At 39.2% G+C, this 17084-nt stretch overlaps 1 protein-coding gene across 3 annotated transcripts in view; it reads left to right on the top strand.

The window, feature by feature from the left end:
• Window positions 1–17084, top strand: part of LOC114064244 (FERM and PDZ domain-containing protein 4-like) — a 255103-nt gene that overhangs the window by 122594 nt on the left and 115425 nt on the right. The window contains exon 1 of one of the 3 annotated variants that reach the window (XM_027897113.1): window positions 12472–12733. The exons of the other annotated variants lie outside the window; for them this stretch is intronic. The gene's annotated coding sequence lies outside the window, so the exon portion shown is untranslated. Of the gene's footprint in view, window positions 1–12471; window positions 12734–17084 lie in introns of those variants that run through there. 3 annotated transcript variants of the gene reach the window in all.

Below are 17084 nucleotides of genomic sequence, written 5' to 3'. Positions count from 1 at the left end.
AGATGAGAAACAACTTATTATTTTTTGTTGGTTGGAGAAAAAGTCAAGTTAGAGTCTGGAAAACACAAGAATTCTTCCCTCATCTTTTTTGCTTTGTTTTTGGAGCTGTTTGTTTTAGGGTGATACTGAGTAAGCCATCTGGGTTCCCAGAAAGTATTTACTTTTTTTTTTTTTCCCTGTAGCTGGCCATTTTAATCAAAAATGCAGTTGTCTGCACAGTGACTTTAAAAACCCTGTATTTCTGGTGTGTTACATGTGCTTGCCCAGGCTCTGTAGCCCTTGCTTGTAAATACAAGTTAGCAATTATACATCATCATATGTATATATGTATGCATGTATTCTTTCTTTAAATGTAGAAACTGAACTTTGACTTTTCCTGCAATGTGCTGCCTTGCTGGCTGGCAGCTGCCTGGCTAATGGGGGTGAGATCAGGGCTGGTGATGTCAGGGACCGAGGTGTGACCATTCTAGCATTGGTTTAGGGTAATGTAATAAATAGCTATGATTTGTTCCTGGAAAATTTATGATTGCAGAAAATTATAGGGCAACACTCAGTGATCTGTTGGTTTGGGGTTTTGTTTGGTTTTTTTTATTTTCCTGGTTTTTTTAACTTGGTACTATTATTTTCTTTCAGTAAGTGCCTGGAGAAATACTACCTGAAGACAAAGGTCTTGAATATTATTTTATTTGTTATGAACAACAACAGTAATATCCTTCCCAAACCTCATTGCTTCTGTATTAGAACCGTATTAAAGTTTGGAGCTCCTTATGTGGCATTGGGCAGCTGAGTTACACATGCACAGAAAACCTGTCATTGTAGCATTTGCTATCCTTGCAGATGCTCATGCTTGCCCTCTGGAAACATAAAAAACCAGCCTTGGCAAGGACTAAAATCCCAGCATTTATGCTCTTGTTACTCCTGTGATTGACCAGTGTGGCTGTACTTCATTTGCTGTAGAAAACCCTAACCTTACCCCTTCTTGCACAAATGAAATTATGCCTTGGTATGGAGAGTGTGTAACTAACAGCTTCAGCTGAGGTCTTTAGAGAGGAGGCTCATGTCTGCTTGCATCATGTGTGTACAAAGAAAAGGAGAAAGCTAAATTAGATCACAAATTGTGTTTTTTCCCATTGACTAAGTGAGCCTTGCCAATGAAGAAACCATCATGGTTAGGGTGGAGTAGTTCTCCCTTATGGGGAGGGTCCAGGTGTGAGATAAGCCCAGCATTCTGAATATGCCAGTTTTTTTCTATAGCTACTGATGCAAGGCCAAGGATCTTTCAGGAATGCAGCCTCCTCTATTTAGAGACATTATAAATCAGAACAAAACCTCAGCCTTGTTAAATTCAACTCCTGAAGTTATTGGTTGCAGTAAAGGTTGAATATCATGAGCACCTCTTACAGTTTTTCCAGTTTCTATTTGGGAGAAGTGGAATATTTGTCTCTCTCCATACCTCACCATGAAATAGATAGCTATAAAATGGCAATAAAGGTATTGATAAGACCCCCTATACAGTGACTAGTGTGGGGTCAAGATCAGATTGGAGGGAAGTGCAATATTTACTCTTAATCTTAAGTTCCTTTTCTGAGCAAAGTGAGTTTTGTGAGATAAATGAATAAAGTGGTGTGCTGCTTTAATGAAGGCAACCAAAGTGTGGTCTTGCACAAAGCCCATTTAAATATCTTCCTTACCAGCTTCCTGGGTTCAGGCTCTCTTTTCTCCTGAGGTTTACCTCTGCCAAGTACCATGTTTCTTTTATTGTAATGATGTAAAGGGATGCTAGTAGTAGAGAAGGACAATATTGTGCTGGATGTGGGCAGTGAACTAACAACCAGACTGTGGTATTCCCCTTGCTGCTTAAAGATCAGCAGTTTTCTATATATCCTTTCCAGTTTAAACTCTTAAGTCTGTCAGTGGCATTCATAGTATATTGGTAGCCCGTATGAAGTTTTCAAAAACTCACTTCAAGCCACATAGTTCTTTGAGTCTTCCTTTTCTTTAGGAAGAATTAAAAGCAACTTCTGCATGAATTGTTTCTTGGTTCTTCTAGCAGGAAGAAACTTGATGAAACTTTTTTTTTTTTTTTAATTGTGCTCTTGAAAAATGTGGAAAAATAATGTGGAAACTAAATGGAAGTATGGAGTACTGGAAAGCAAAGGCACAGAAATTGCTGTCATAAGTTGGAAAGTGAAATTTACTCCTAAAAGATATTTTAGCTGGTTTTACTCAGATGTATAACTCAGTCTAGAGAGTTCTCATGGGAAGGTTGTCACTGGAGGAGGATGAGAGAAAGAAGATATCCAGACTTCTTAGGATATTTCAGAAGAAAGAATAAAATGGATGTTTTTTGTCTCAAAGAGCAGAGTTCAGTAAACTTCCACCTTCTGCAGTTTTCAGCAGTAAAATCTCACCTTTACACCAAGAGTAGTAGAGGAACTTTGTTCAGAGAGGTGTGCGAGAAAGGCAGTGTCACAGCATAGGGTGATACAGGTCTACCTGCTTATAACTGGGGTTTGTCACTCTTTTCAAAATATATAATATGGCTAAATGAAGAAACTTCTAACAGGGCTTGTTTTTCAGGAGTCTGTGTTACTGTTGTTTGTTCTTACTGCTATCAATCTTCATGGTGCTGTCATGTAAATCAGTGGCTGACTGGTCTTTCTCATTTACGATACTTGCAGCGATTCCTTAGCTCTGTCTTATCTAAAGGACTTTTAATTTTAGCTTTACAGCCCTTTAATGTACTTCTTTCTGGCACTGACACATTACTCTGAGAGAGAGCTCTCAGATCAAGCTTGAAAATGTGTTTTCCTACAGGGAATGAATACAGTGGAAATTGATCCAGTTTGTCCAGGGAGTTATATTCAGGACTTGCCAACATGCCCAGTGAACCTGGACTTGTTTTGGAATAATTTCTGTAATGAAACCAGTATGGGAATGAGTGCTAATGACTGAATAGAAGAGACTTTAGTAGTAGATTTTTACATACTTTCTGTCTCTTATGGGCTAGTAAGTGCATTATATATTTTAAAAGCACATTGTAATACTTTGCAACATGGCTATCTTGCTTGCAAGAACTGCCAAGCTTCAGCAAAGAGTCTCCATTTAAGATGCTCACTGACAGATTCTGTCACAAACTACTTATCTTAATTATGTTTACCTGTCCCCTCTGTAACTTAACTGCATTATGAAAAGCTTCCTTATCTTTCTGTTAGTAGCAAGCTATCCAGTAATAGCAGACTTACATGTGGCACTGATGAGTAAGTATAGTTTAGGTAAACTAAATATATTTAGCGGCACCTTTCATAGTTGTTAACAAGCTTTATTTAAACAGCAAGAGCTGAGTGATGAATTTAGGTACGGAGGTGTAGGAGAATATGGCTGGAAATTTAAGTGAGGAGTCATCTGTAGTTGTAGCTAAGAAGGGTCTTCAGTGATGGTAGTGCATATAAAACCCTCCAGAGATCATTCCTTACACTTCTTGTAGTCAGGGGAGAGAAAATGTATCTTCTAAAAGGGAGTTCACTGCCCAAGACAGATAGTGGCTTCTGCATCCCACTTCATGGGAGAGTCTCTTTTTCCTATGTCAGCAATAGATCAAGTTAAAGGGGACAAGTATCACTACACTGAAGATTGCTTTTCTGAATACCTCCCACAGCCTCTCTGAGGGCAACATTCAAGTGAAATATGTAAGAAGCATTTAGGATATCTAAGAGCTGCCTACTCTCTCTGGGTTTGCTTGCATTCAGAAGAGAGAGGAAACACTGCACTGGATATGTGTAGATATGAAATGAAATGGGAAAAAAATGGAATAAAAAAAATCTTTTTTTCTGAGACTGGCTGTCTTGTCTGTAACATCCTTCTCCATATTGCCAATGTGTATGAGGCTGTTCAACAGCATCAAACACTTAGGTTATTTAAAAAAAAAATCTTTAAGGAGCTGAATATTCACTGTCTGTTTAAAAAGCATAAGCAGAGGAAAGGAAAAGAGGGGACCTGGTGAGTGTGTGTGGATGTTGGAATTGCAAATGCCGATGTAGGGTTGCAGAAAGGGCATCTCTGCATGTAAGGCTTCTGGAAAGGAACATCAGCTGAAGTGAGTGGTGGTTGGTTTAGATGAACATTTGCCAATGGTATAGTGGAGGGTGGTGGTACATTTAACTTGGCTGGATAAGGCATTCAGTATGACTTTGATTCCCTCCGTTTTCACATAAACCTTTAATGCTGCTTAATATTGCTTGCGATCATTTGTTGCTTCTTCAGTAAATGAAGTGCATCTTTGTGGCCCCCTTAGTGCAGATAAATTAATTTCCAGAGTTTTCTATCTAAGACTGGATCATTTCACACTCAACTGTGTTCACATTTCCCAAACAGTTGGAGTCATCGGCATCATGTGTAATTGGGTAATATCTTTGTCTAAATTGATTTGGTTTTCAGTTTCAAAGAGATGCCAAAACAACCGTAGTAAAGAAGCCCTCCAGAATCACGTTGGATTTCATAAGAATATAACATCTCTGCAATATGTTCTTTAGTGATAACTCAGAATCTTGTGAAATGTTTTTTATGGCACAGGTTTTTTTTTTATTTTTTTTTTTTATTTTAGGATTTTGTTTTAAGTGTATGGCTTTTTCTGTAGTTCCAGAGACATTTTTGAAACTGTTCTATTCCTGAGCAGTGTGCAGATCAGAAACAGAATCAGAGATGCAAATGACTCCTAACCAGTAACCTCCTTTTTCCCAAAAGATAGGAACAGCTGCTTGGGCAGTGAACCTCCCTTCCAAAAGCCAAATGTCAACCCCTTTGCTGCGATTTGACAGGGATTTGGCAGCTGCTGCCATCAGTGGGATTGTACAGTACATAGAGGGAAAGGGAGGTGAGAGGTATTGACCCCTGGTCCCCAGGGATGTGAAGAACCAGGTGTGCAGGTAGAGGCGAGATGTCTTCTGAGGGGAGAACAGACTATGGGGAAGGTGCTGCACACTGAGATGTGCTTCCTGTGCTGCTATAATTGTAAGTATCCAGATCTGAAGGGGGAAAAGAAAAAGAAATCCCAGATAATGTTAATAGAAAAAGGTAGGTGTACTGTCATGTTGTGGATAGCCCCGTACCTCTTGATCTTTCGAAGTAACTAGAGATTTTATTTCCTGCATTGTGTGACATGCCTGGGGCTCATGGCCATGTGTTGTTGAAATTAAGGACAAAATTTCTGTGAGATGTCTCTTTTTTACCACAGTAGTGCTGTCACTAAGCAGTTGCTACCTCTGACATCTGGCTTGTCCATTTAATTCTCACTTTGCTCACAAGCCTGTACCAGCTGGTGGCCTGACAGAGGAGATATTCAGAGGTGAGGCTAATGTGCAGGTTGTGACCTGAACAGGTGTATTACTGAATGTCTTGAGGACAAAAAAAAAATAGATGGAGATGCTCTTTGATACAAACAACTGTGTTGCTTTGCAGCTGAGGCAGTTGCATGGTGATGGTGCCTCTGGTGGTGAGGACAGATGAGGTAGTCTGCTTATTTATTAATTTCTCACCAGAAATTCAATATCTAGAAAGCAGGAACTAGCAGTTCACATGGATGCTTAGAACAAAGAAGTATTATAGTCTGCAAGTCCAAATGTAATGATGGACCAAATGGCCTTATCTCTGTAAAAAGCAAAAAAAAGGAAAAAAAAACAAATAAAAAAGTAAAATAAAATTTTGATATTGTCGATAGGTGTTGAAGCTCTGTCACTTCAAGGTATATGTGTGGGAAAAATGGAAGAATTTATTCTTTTCATCATTCTAGTCAAGGAGCTATTAGTTTTCTGTAACCTTCAGGGCAGTAGTAGTAGTATTTCAGCGTTTCAGATGTCCTTTTTCTTCTGTCACATGCCCTCTAGGATCAGCTTTACAACCTACTATTGTCAGTGCAAGTGACTAGGTACTGTTGCTTCTCATTTCTTCCCAAAATGGGTATCCTCACTTTCCTTTCTGAAAAACCTTCATGCTACAAGTAAATATGTTGAAACAGTAGATGTAAAAGGAATACTTTATACCGGGGGGAACCACTTGACTCCCTATTTATTTGGGAGTTATGCTCTGCAGTGTTTCCCAGCTGAGGCAGGTAGACATTTAGAGTGTGTTCCATGTTCAGGTGTGCAAATAGTTCCTCTAGCCAGAGGAGGAAACCAGGTTTGGAATAATCCAATTTACCTGGTGGATTTTGTTTGGTTGGTTTTTAATTGGTCAAAAAACATATGAACTACTTGAGTGAGAGGTGTCTGGGAACAGGTGGCTTCTGTATTTTATCATAGCGATTCATAGTTTTAATAAAGGTGTCCTTGGAGAAAAACAGACACAGAGGTATCTCCTAACAGCAAATCAGCATTTTGCTTGCACATTTCCTTCAAAGATCAATTCTTTTAATTCAAACCTAACCATAAGGATATAATTTATCAGGATAAGTCTGTTATATAGATGAGCAAAAATAAAAATGTGCCTTATTTTTGTTTGTGGGATGTTCAGTGGGCAGACATGAGAGTAGGAAGCAGCAATGTCCTCAGGAGTTTGACCTCAGGCATTTGATCAGTGGGAAAAGTTATTTGCAGATCTTAAACCTTTGAGCATTCTGCACTCCATGTGTAACTTCTCTGTTAATGAATTTGCCATGATTAGACAATTTCAATTGACCGGAAGGAAAAAAAATAGGCTACAGTTTCTAGGAAGTTGTTGTTTAATGCTGGTGACTTATGTGGCAGTAGAATTTTTACTACAATGAAAAGCCCCGCATTAGGTTGCAGGGCTGTCAGAGATCTTTTGAGACGAACAAGGAAAATACATAATGAGAGATGAATTGAGTAGCTTAGTTTCTTGAAGGAGCTCAATTTCCTTTTCTTAAGGGAAAAGAAATTTTCTCTTGTATTACTGCTAAAGCTAGTATTTGAAATACTTTGCAGTGTAGCTATTTGGCAGCTTGGCTTGTTCTGATGTTACAAGAATGATGCTAATAATTCCTATTGACTGCTGTGACCTCTGCTGGAGGGAAAAGAGTCTATTTTCTTGTAGCCCTTCTTCTCAGAGCTTGGTAGCATAATCTTAATTTATTTATTTATTACTTGTCCGTTCCCTGCGGCAAATTTCCCTACCTGCCAGGTGGCTGAAGTGATTTGCATACTTTGTCATTTATCTCCTGACATAAATGTAGTTCAAACCCAAATATCTGATGAAATGTTTAACTGAATAGGCTTTCAGATCTATAGGTGTATGCTTTGTACGCATCATAGGGCTTAATTTACCTGTGCCTATGAACGTCTGTCTTAATGTTGAAGTCCACAGCTACATTTCTGTTTGCCCCTTTGCCTCACAGTGTGTTAAGACTGCATTTGTACAACGTCATGGTTTGAGTGTCTCAGAGATGTGAACATGTAAGTCTATATTGCATCACCTTTCTGAGTGTGTACACTGAATCTGCAGTCAGATCTTAGTGTGAAGTCTGTTGCAGTTCTGCCTCTGTTTAGCTGGAAACCACTGACAGTGAAGCCATTTCAGAATAACAAATCTTTGGCTTCAGACGGTAAGAATAACCACTAATTAAATATTTCTCATTCTTCAGTGCTGCAAACAGTGGCTTTCATTTTTACTTTATACTCCAGTTTACTAATTAGATTCCTCTTTAAGAAGATGCATGTTCATGTATCGTTGTTTGGGAAACATTAATGGTTTGGGGTTTTGTTGTTTGCTGGGTGGGGTTTTTCTTTTTGTTTAGTTTTGGGGTTTGTTGTTTTGTTTGTTTGTTTTTACCTGGAGGACTTTTTGCTGTATCTAAAGCAAACCTGTCATGGCTTCAGATCAAAAACTACCTTTGCTACCACCGCTCTGCCCCAGAAAGGTTGTGGTGTGGAGCAGCAGTGAGCACACCTGTGCCTTGTTTTTGGAAGGACTCCAAGCAGTACATGGTAGCCCTGTTGAGCTAAACAACCCAAACTTTTTGAGCTCTGACCCAGAAAGCATGACTCAGAGTTACTTTTGCTTGCTAGCTCTCAGCAGCCTAGGAAGAGCTTACTAGAGGCACACATAGGCCCACGTGGTGTTTGTTCTCTGCACATTTGTGGGCAGTGTTGTTGTGTTTTGGTTGTAAAAGCAGCCCCATCAGATAGGGAAACAGGTCAGCAGAGCGTTAGGTTTTGGGTGCGAGTGGGAGGCTTTCAGGGAGGAGTGTGAGATGGAGTTAGTAGCAGCCTTTGAGTTTCTCTGTGCTCCTTTCTTCTGGTGAAATGGCGTCTTTGTGTGCCAGCTTAGCTGCCTCTGGTGAGACAAACACACAAACCAGGTGCTGGAGTCACAGCTGCGACACTGACAGAAGAGAAAAATAGCTGGGTAGGATCCACGTGAAAAATGTGTGTGTGTGTGTATGTGTGAGAGAGTATGTATGTGTGAGTTCAGGGTCTGCAGTTTCTGTCATGTCTCTGGGGGCTGGAATGGCACCAAAAGTCAGTGCAGAATGAGGCATGAGGAGGAGAATCCTTAACAGGAAAGTTCTGAGAAAAGGGAAGGCATCTGCAGTGCATAAAGGAATTTGGGAGGAATAACAGATGAAAAAGTCTAGATAACCATCGTTTTTTCCCTTCAGTTTAGCCTTTGTTCTAGCAAACAGCACAAAGGAATCAAAAACTTCTTTATTACAGAAAGGTTAAATCTAAACTATTTTATTGGACAAAAATAAGATGATTCTGTAAGTGGTGTTAAAAATCTGTCTCTTGCTGTTTGATTATTTAAAACTGGATATCCTCATCCTGTAGTGTCGTCTTAGACTCTTGCTGTTCAGAGGAGCCATGTCTGCATCTCAATCTTCTCTTACTCCTTGCCAGGCAGATTTTACCAGGCTTGCTTCTTCAGGTCTAAGCTTTGAGGCTTAGTGAAGAAAAGCGTCTTGAACTCTTGGGAGACTACCATGACCATGATGTTCCACTTGGGGAAGAATCTACAAACCCAGAGACTGTGGTTCTCATCTTTATTTGGAGACAAGAATTAATTATAAGAAAACTTCTATGCTGTTGAAATTAAAGTTAGAAAAGCAATCTCCAAAACCAGAAACAAATATAATAGTAAAAAAAAAAAATACCCAACTAATAGATTTTGAAAAATAGATAAGCCTTAAAACCCCAAACCTTAAAATCAGTTTCAGTTATTGTGTTTTTTTTTTAAACTTTTCTTCTATAAAACCTTTATCCTTATTCCAGGGCATGGTGGTATTTGAAGACAGGGATATTTACATAGTAAAGTGACAGTTATTTCCTTTTCCTATAAGATTGATTTATTTAATATTTCTATTGTCTGGCAAAAAAAGTCTGCCTGCCTGCTTGTCATCTCCTCATCTCTTCTTAAAAGCTTCTGAAGACCTTGTGACAAAAGGCAGTCTTTTAAGAATCATAATTACCACTTAGAGATTATAAGATTCATTCTACCATGAACTTCAGTAGAACAGAAGGAATACAATGGTTGTTGAAATTAGAATGGTGATGCTTAAAATACATCACCACCATCACTTCTCTGGGGAGTGGGGCTCTTCCTGTAAACCTATCTCCAACTTGCATATTGAGACAGCACTCTGTGTAAAGTATTTATTATTTCATACTCATTGGAGTACTTATTCTTATGTAGAAATCTGAAATGCCACTGCATGGAGGAGTCCTTACAGCATCCATGGGAACAGATTGGTAGCATTTCTGTTGCTAGTGAAACACTGAAATGTTGGTGGATGCAGAAGCAGAAGAATGTGGATCACCCATTAGTGTGACACTAAAATATCTAGGTGGCAGCCAGTGTGAGTTTAGTAGTGCCAGCAGTGCAACTTTAAAGCATCTTTTAAGAGAAATTTTTATTTTAAAATATTTGCAGTATTTTCTGTTGGTGTGTTGTAATGTTACAGACCCAAGACTAGTGCTGCTCACTCTTCTCCAAACTACACCTCTATTGAAATACTCCTAGAAAGATAGGACAACTTTCTTCTTGATGGGGAAGGACTGAGTTTCTGCCTAATCACTGCAATATTCCTTAGTTTGTGTATGAAGAAGTATTTCCATAGGTCCCATCTCACACCAAGCAGTTGTGCTTGACTTCCAAAGACGTTTGTGTACTTCCAGAATCAAGGGACAACATTTCTCACATTTCGTTGTATAGTTCACATAGATTGGGTTTTGTTTGTTTTGTTTTTTTACTTGTTTGTTTTATAATTTGTTGTGGGTTTGGTTTGCCTTTTCCGCCCCCCCCCCCGTTTTAGGGGTACAGTTGGAAAGAATACAGCCTAATTTGCTCTGATTCACCTGCCAAAAATGTTTCAGTTGAAGCCTTTCCTCTCTAGAGGATAGGGGAAAGGTTAGGGATAAAGCCTGATTATTTAGTAACATTCTGCCTATTAATCAGTAGAAGTCAATTCCCTTTTTAAAGAAAACAGCAATAATTTATTTCATTATTTTTACAGTAAGTTCAATTTAAACTAACCTCACTGCCACTCTACTCCAGGAAAATGGGCCTGAAAGATAGATTTGCCTATCCCTTCTTTAAACACCTGTCTTCTGCAATTTAGACAACAAAGTTTAAAGCTTTCATTTCAAGTGTTACTATGGCTTTGAGTGTACTGGTATTGGACCTTCAGCTTCTGGTTAGTTACCATTGCTTAGGGCAGGCAATTTAACCCCTTCCAAAACTGAATGGTGGGTTGCAGTTTGACAATTAGTCTTGTGAGGAATAATGTCTTTTATGTCCAGCTTCTGAGGCAATGACAGGTTGGTTTATGTTCTCTTCCTCACCCTATAGCACATTAAATAATGTCCTATTGCCTTCCATTCCTCATAAGATTATTTTCTGGTTTAAGCACTAGAAAGGCCTTTTGTACTGACTTTTAAAGGAGTGTCTGATTTGTTAGTTAGTTTTGTGGCATCTATTAAAACTAAGTCTCAGTCATCAACTAGCAATAACCAAAATGTCAAAAATTGTGACCTTGAACCTTCAGCTCTTAGCTAGGACTTCAGGAAGTATGACATATGTAATAATGAGTACTGAAGGAAAAAGTAATTAGTGATTCTTGGTTTTTATTTATGAGAATGATTGCATGGAGCAACTTGAATTGAAACTTTAGGCGTTCATTTCTGTTTTATTAATACTGTTTGGTGTTTTCTTTAAATTATCTAAATCATAGCTGTTGAGAGGGGAAAAATCAATATAATTTGCTTGTATTTCATTAGTTGACTAAATCTCACAAATGCTTATATTACATTTGTTTTTATTACATTGCAACTGAAATGCAAATCAGTAGATTTGACTAGAGCTTTTTTTTATTTTTGATTTTTGTTCTTCATTTTACTATGTATATCTTGAATGAAATCCAATTTAAGGATTGTGGAAGATGTTATTTTCCATATAATGGGTTATCTAACCATTTAGGCTTGGTAGTGGGTAGTATTAAATAATTTTTAAAAATATTTCCAACATGGGGAAAATATGCTATATTCTGTAAAGCTACATTTTCAACTTTATGTTAGCAAATCTGCAAAACCTTTTTAATGGTGTTGAGCCATTTATATTTTCTGTTGATGGAACTGAGTAATAGATAAAACTGTCCAACAGTAAGACTTGGAATTTTACCACCTGCTTCATCTTCTGTGTTTAGACATAAAACAAATTCTGATCCTTTTTATAGCAGCATATTGGAACAAGGGGGTTAGAGAAAATCATGTGCTATGGAGACATCCTGTGTCTTTTCTCCATCATGTAGAAACAAAAAGAGCATATTCTGGCTGTATGGTCTCAATAGTGCCAACCAGGAATGGAGAAGGAAATTAGATGATATTATGTTTAATGGATAAAAAAAATACATGAAATGGAAACCGGGATTTGGAAACCAGGTTTGCTGATATGGAGGACAAATGCATGTGTAGGGGTGACTTCTTAGCCTGGTTTCCAAAGGGAAAAAAAAAGCGCTTATATAACTTTGCTGCCTGTTTCTGTTCCTGTCACACATTTTAACTCGCTGTCGAATGTGTTTCAAGCTGGCCAGATGGGTGGTGATCTCAGTGGTCCTAAAATAGTCTACCACAGCCTTTAGCCAAGAGGACCTATGATCCCTTCCCCAGCACTTGTCTTTGACCCATTCGGGAAGCAGAGGGGCAGTAGGCGCTTGCCTGTGGCCCCAGGCAGCTGCCATGTGGCTGGCCAGCCGGTGCCCATGCGGGGCTGGATTAGCCCCAGGTTGCAGTGCTTGCACTCTGTCTCTCTCTTCTCTCTCTCTCTCCCAGCTATCAGATCAAATTAACCTTGGTAGGTGACCCCTACCAGTTTTTAAGTATTGGACTGGGGGGAGGTTGGCAGATGCACACGCAGAAGGTTCTGTCCCTGTTTGTGGCTCTTTGCCTAGGTTTCATCAGCAGAGGAATATGGATGATCTCTGCTAGTGGGGGGACTGCAGGCTGGACACCTCGCATCAGACCCATCCTATGAAGATGCCATGACAAGCGTTACTGGTTTGTGACTTCACCCCCTATGGGACACAGCCTGTTGTTTGACAGCCAGATTGGTCATCTGGGGAGGGCTGCTGCTTGACTGGAGCCTGGATCCATGGTGTTGCATAGAGGCTGCCACAGCTTATCTAGCTTTCTGACTGCTTCCTTGGCAGCTCATCTAGACAGCCATCAGTGAAGCAGCCAGGAAAAGCTTTCAGCAGATTGAAGGTGACTGTAGGCTTCTGGGGCCAGAGGTAAGGACCGGTGTCTGAGTGGCAGGTTTCTCAGTCTTCCAATGTTAAGTTTGATTTTAATGTGAAAACTTACTGAGAGCTCAGGAAAAAAAAGAGTCCTATTGGGCAAGAAGATTGGGGACTTTTAAATAAGACTCACTTGACGAGTAAATGTTTTGGGAACTTAAACTCAGAAAGGTGCCATGCAAAAGATGGAGCATACTAAACCAAGGACAGGTAACAGAGGGGGAGTACAAAATCACAGCTTGGTCACATAGGAACGCAATCAAGTAGAAGAGAATATTAAGGCCAGTTAAAGCCAAAACTAGCTAAAATAATAAGAAGAGTTTCTTAAAGTGGATTGATAGCAAGGGGAAGTTTGGGAAAGTTGTAAATTCATGGATGAATAGAAGAAACAAGCTAGTATATGATGATACAGAAAAATGAAAGCACTAAATGCTTCAACTAAAAACTTGTTCCCCTACCTCTCTATATGCCAGAATTTTTTGAGAGGCATAGACAACATCTAGAGAGCAAAATTAGTGGCCACTTGTAGAAGCTATGTCCAGAAGAGTGGGATTGGATGGGAGCTACTGAGGGTACTGAAAAAGCTGGAAGATGTGAGATCACTACAAAAAGCCTGCAGCTGGGGGAGGTCCCCAATGAAAGAGAAAAGGTTGATGTTTGATCCATCTTTAAGAAAGACAAGAAGGAGTATCTGGCAACTATGGGCCACTCAGCTTCATCTCATGGCCTGGAAAGATCATGGAGTATATTCTCATTTCCAAACATATGAAGAACAACAAGAAGATAGCCAGAATCAGTCAGTATGGACTTAGCAAGGGCAAATTGTTCTTGACTCACCTTATTGCTGCCTTGGCTCATACAAGTTGCTGTATGGGTGAGGGCAAGCAAGAGATCCCTTGAATTCAGTAAAGATTTTGTCACTGTCTTCCATAGAGGTTTCATTTGGAAGCTGAAGTAGTATGGGCTAGGCAAGTGGAATTTTAGATGGGTTGAAAATTAGCTGCTGAAAGGTTCATGCCGCTTTACTTCCAGTCGTCAGGAAGGTCATGAAGCAAGAGGCATTTTGTGCATATTGGCAGATGTACTAAATCACATTGTTTGACATTCTAGATGGTAGAGCTTCAATGCAGAGAGAGCACCTGGTGCAAATGAAATTATATTGAATTGAGCGAGAACCTTGCTGTCACTGCAAATAAGGTAAATAAGGCACTGGGTTGCATTAGTAGCAGCACCTCAAGGATAGTTTTTATCCCCTCTATTTAGTATCTGTGAGGCTGTCTGGAATACTCCATTTGGTTTTGGAGGCACTGAACTTCAAGAGGTAGGTGGAAGAGCTGAAGAAAGACCATTCAGAGGTCTAGCAACAGGTGAGGGACTTAAGTAATGTGAGCTTGAGGGAGAAGCTGACAGAGTTGAGTTCACGTAGTCTAGAAAAGAGGAATCAGAAGAGCAATCCAGTACCATAATAAAACTTCATTAAGGGCATTTACAAGGATCTTAAAGCTGATTTCTGGTCAGTAGTGACAGATGGCAAGAAGAGAGATGTAATGGTACAAATTTTAACTTGGGTTTGAACAGTAGGGAGGAACTTTTTTCTGCAGGGATAAAGCAGCCCTGGAAGAGTTTGCCCATGGAAGTGGTTTAATTTCTGTCCCCAGAGGAATTTGAAACTGATTTGGACAGAGCCGTGGCTGACTTCATCTGCTGTTAGCAAGTTTCCCCCTGGGTAGAAGTTTGTCCCAACCAGCACTTTGATTCTGTGAAGTCTCAGAGACACAGGGGATGTGGAGACAATTTGGTTCAACTATGATGCAAAAAGTTGCAGGAAACCAATCTTCATGCAGCAGAATTTTTTCATGGACCACTTCATGATTTTTTTTTTTTTTTTTTTGTGGTATGGTATCATCATCCCATATTTCTCAGATGACTGGGAAAAGAACTTTACTCTGGGCCTTTTAAAATTATGTACAAAAGGATGGTACCAATATGCATCCCCTTTAGGAATGTAGTTTTGGCCTTAGGAAAGAGAGCTTTGCGTGTGGAACTCTAGTCACTGTTACCACTTAAACTGAAATAAAGTAGCTCAGTATTTTCACATCTGAGCTGTAATTTTAAAAGTTTGCATTCACTATTTAATTGGAGACGTGGATACTTTTAACCCAAGTAGTGCGAAAAACTGTTTCCTATGTGTTCTGGGTTAATCTCTTCTGCCAGCGTTGATTAGATAAAGCTCCAAAGTCCTGAAAGAGTGCGCCATTTGATAAGTACTGTCCATATTCAGGGAACTTGTTGAAAGCATATGTAATTCCGAGGTTGACTGCCTCTCGCTGTGCTACTGCTTTGTCTCACCGTCTGCTGCAGAGAGCATTTTGGGTTCAACTGAATTATGGTCAATAGTGATATTTTTATATACTTTATCTTTGGGAGACTAACGAGACAGTCTAAAAGTCTCTGTTGTTTTGTGCTTGTTCATGTTTTCGATCTGTCTGCACAGAGCGCTCTGTGTGTGTGTGTGCTTGAAATCAAATTTTTAGTGCCCTGCCTAATTTTCTTTCTAACTCCTCATACCTTTATAAAAAGTAGTCTTTGTGCACAAGAAATGATTATGTGTATGCGAGTACAATGTGAAATTGTATAAAAGAGATTTTCCCTGTAAAAGATTAAACAAACTGCAAAGCTTCCTATCAGTTTAGCAGACTTCTTGTTTAATCTCATCATGATGCATGAAGATTGTTTACTGCAGTAGCTTTTATTAGTGGTTATGCAAATTTTATGTTAAATCCCATCAGTAATAATCAAGGTTTTATTAGCTAGGCAGTTACATTGCTTGGAATTTTCTGAAGCCATGTTTAATAGCTGGGGAGGGAGGAGTGTCTGAAATACTCATTTTAAGGTATGCCTAAGCTGTAGCTGCACCTTTTAAAATACCACTGAATTAGTTAGCTTGGTTGACAGTCATAATGCAGTTGATTCAAAGTCATATGCTGGTACCATTTATTGGTTATTGTTACTGTAGGGGCTACACAAGAACTACATAAGGAGTACATAAGTGATGTAGCAAGAAGCCTGATGTGCAGGGATGTGGTAGGCAGGTTGTATGAGCTCTGCATGTGAAGTTCATGCACCTGCATGGGAAGTTGTGATGAGTATGCACTGACCAGTTGCACTGTGTATCTCCGTAATTACCCTGAGGACGTGGAGAAAGTTTTTTTCTCTTGGTCTTTGCTTCCAGAATGCTGAAGGGAAATGTGAAATACAGGCATATGCCATTCACAGCTGGTTTTGCTGTACCAGCCATCCTCGCACCATGAGACCAAAACTGTGCCTGTTTGGGGTTTGTTTCTATCTTGATGTATCTGTATGAAGTGCAATTACCCTTTTGAATGCAGGATTGATATTCCTAAAATGGACTCAGGATCTGACCTGAAAGTTAACTAGAAATTATAAACCTATGATTTTAGGTGTATTATGGGTACATGATGTCTGAAGTCTAGAACGGCTGCAAAATTTGATGTTTTAAATTATCTTTTTTTATTTTTTGAGCTGTTTGCCTAATGGGAGAATTTTTAAGGCAGAATGGAAGCTAAGACTGCATGTTGCTAATATTCTTGATTACTCTGCTTCTGTGACCAAGAAGACTGACAGCTAATACCTATTTCAGTAGTAATTTTTGTAATTTTGATGTAATGTCTTTATGAATCAAATTATTTTGCAAAGCTAAAAATTGTCAGATAACAGTGTTTCTGATTTGCAATGGCTTCTTTTTAATCAATGTGCTTGTTTTTGTGGAAGCTGAAGGAGAGCACTGTCAAGTTTGAAAATTAGGGGTATCAATGGTCTGCAGAAACCCTTCTGAAAAGCTGTTTTTGTTTTTTTTTTAAATTGTTTATATTTCAGATATAAACCAAAACTAAAACATTGTCATCTAATATCAAACCCAAACTGATTATCTAAACAATTGTCTGTTGAATATTGTTGCATAAACTATTCATAAAATTGGTTCGCACATAGCAATGGATCCTACAACAACCTGCAAGGAAGTTACAAGACATAGAATCATAGAATCATAGAATCATAGAATAGATTGGGTTGGAAAAGACCTCCAAGATCATCAAGTCCAACCCCTGATCCAACTCCAATTACTATATCATGGCACTAAGGGCCACATCCAATCTCTGCTTAAAAACCTCCAGGGATGGTGAATCCACCACCTCTCTGGGTAGGCTGTTCCAATGCTTGATTACCCTCTCTGTAAAGAATTTCTTCCTAACATCTAACCTAAACCTCCCCTGGCAGAGCTTGAGCCCATGTCCCCTTGTCCTGTTGTCGGTTGCCTGGGAGAAGA

The sequence above is a fragment of the Empidonax traillii genome, unplaced genomic scaffold (genome assembly GCF_003031625.1).
Source record: "Empidonax traillii isolate 1590-97213 ecotype Southwest subspecies unplaced genomic scaffold, ASM303162v1 scaffold530:size435587, whole genome shotgun sequence".
Lineage (NCBI taxonomy): Eukaryota > Metazoa > Chordata > Aves > Passeriformes > Tyrannidae > Empidonax > Empidonax traillii.
Note: the sequence above shows the minus strand (reverse complement) of the source record. Positions and strands in the feature narration are given on the sequence as shown.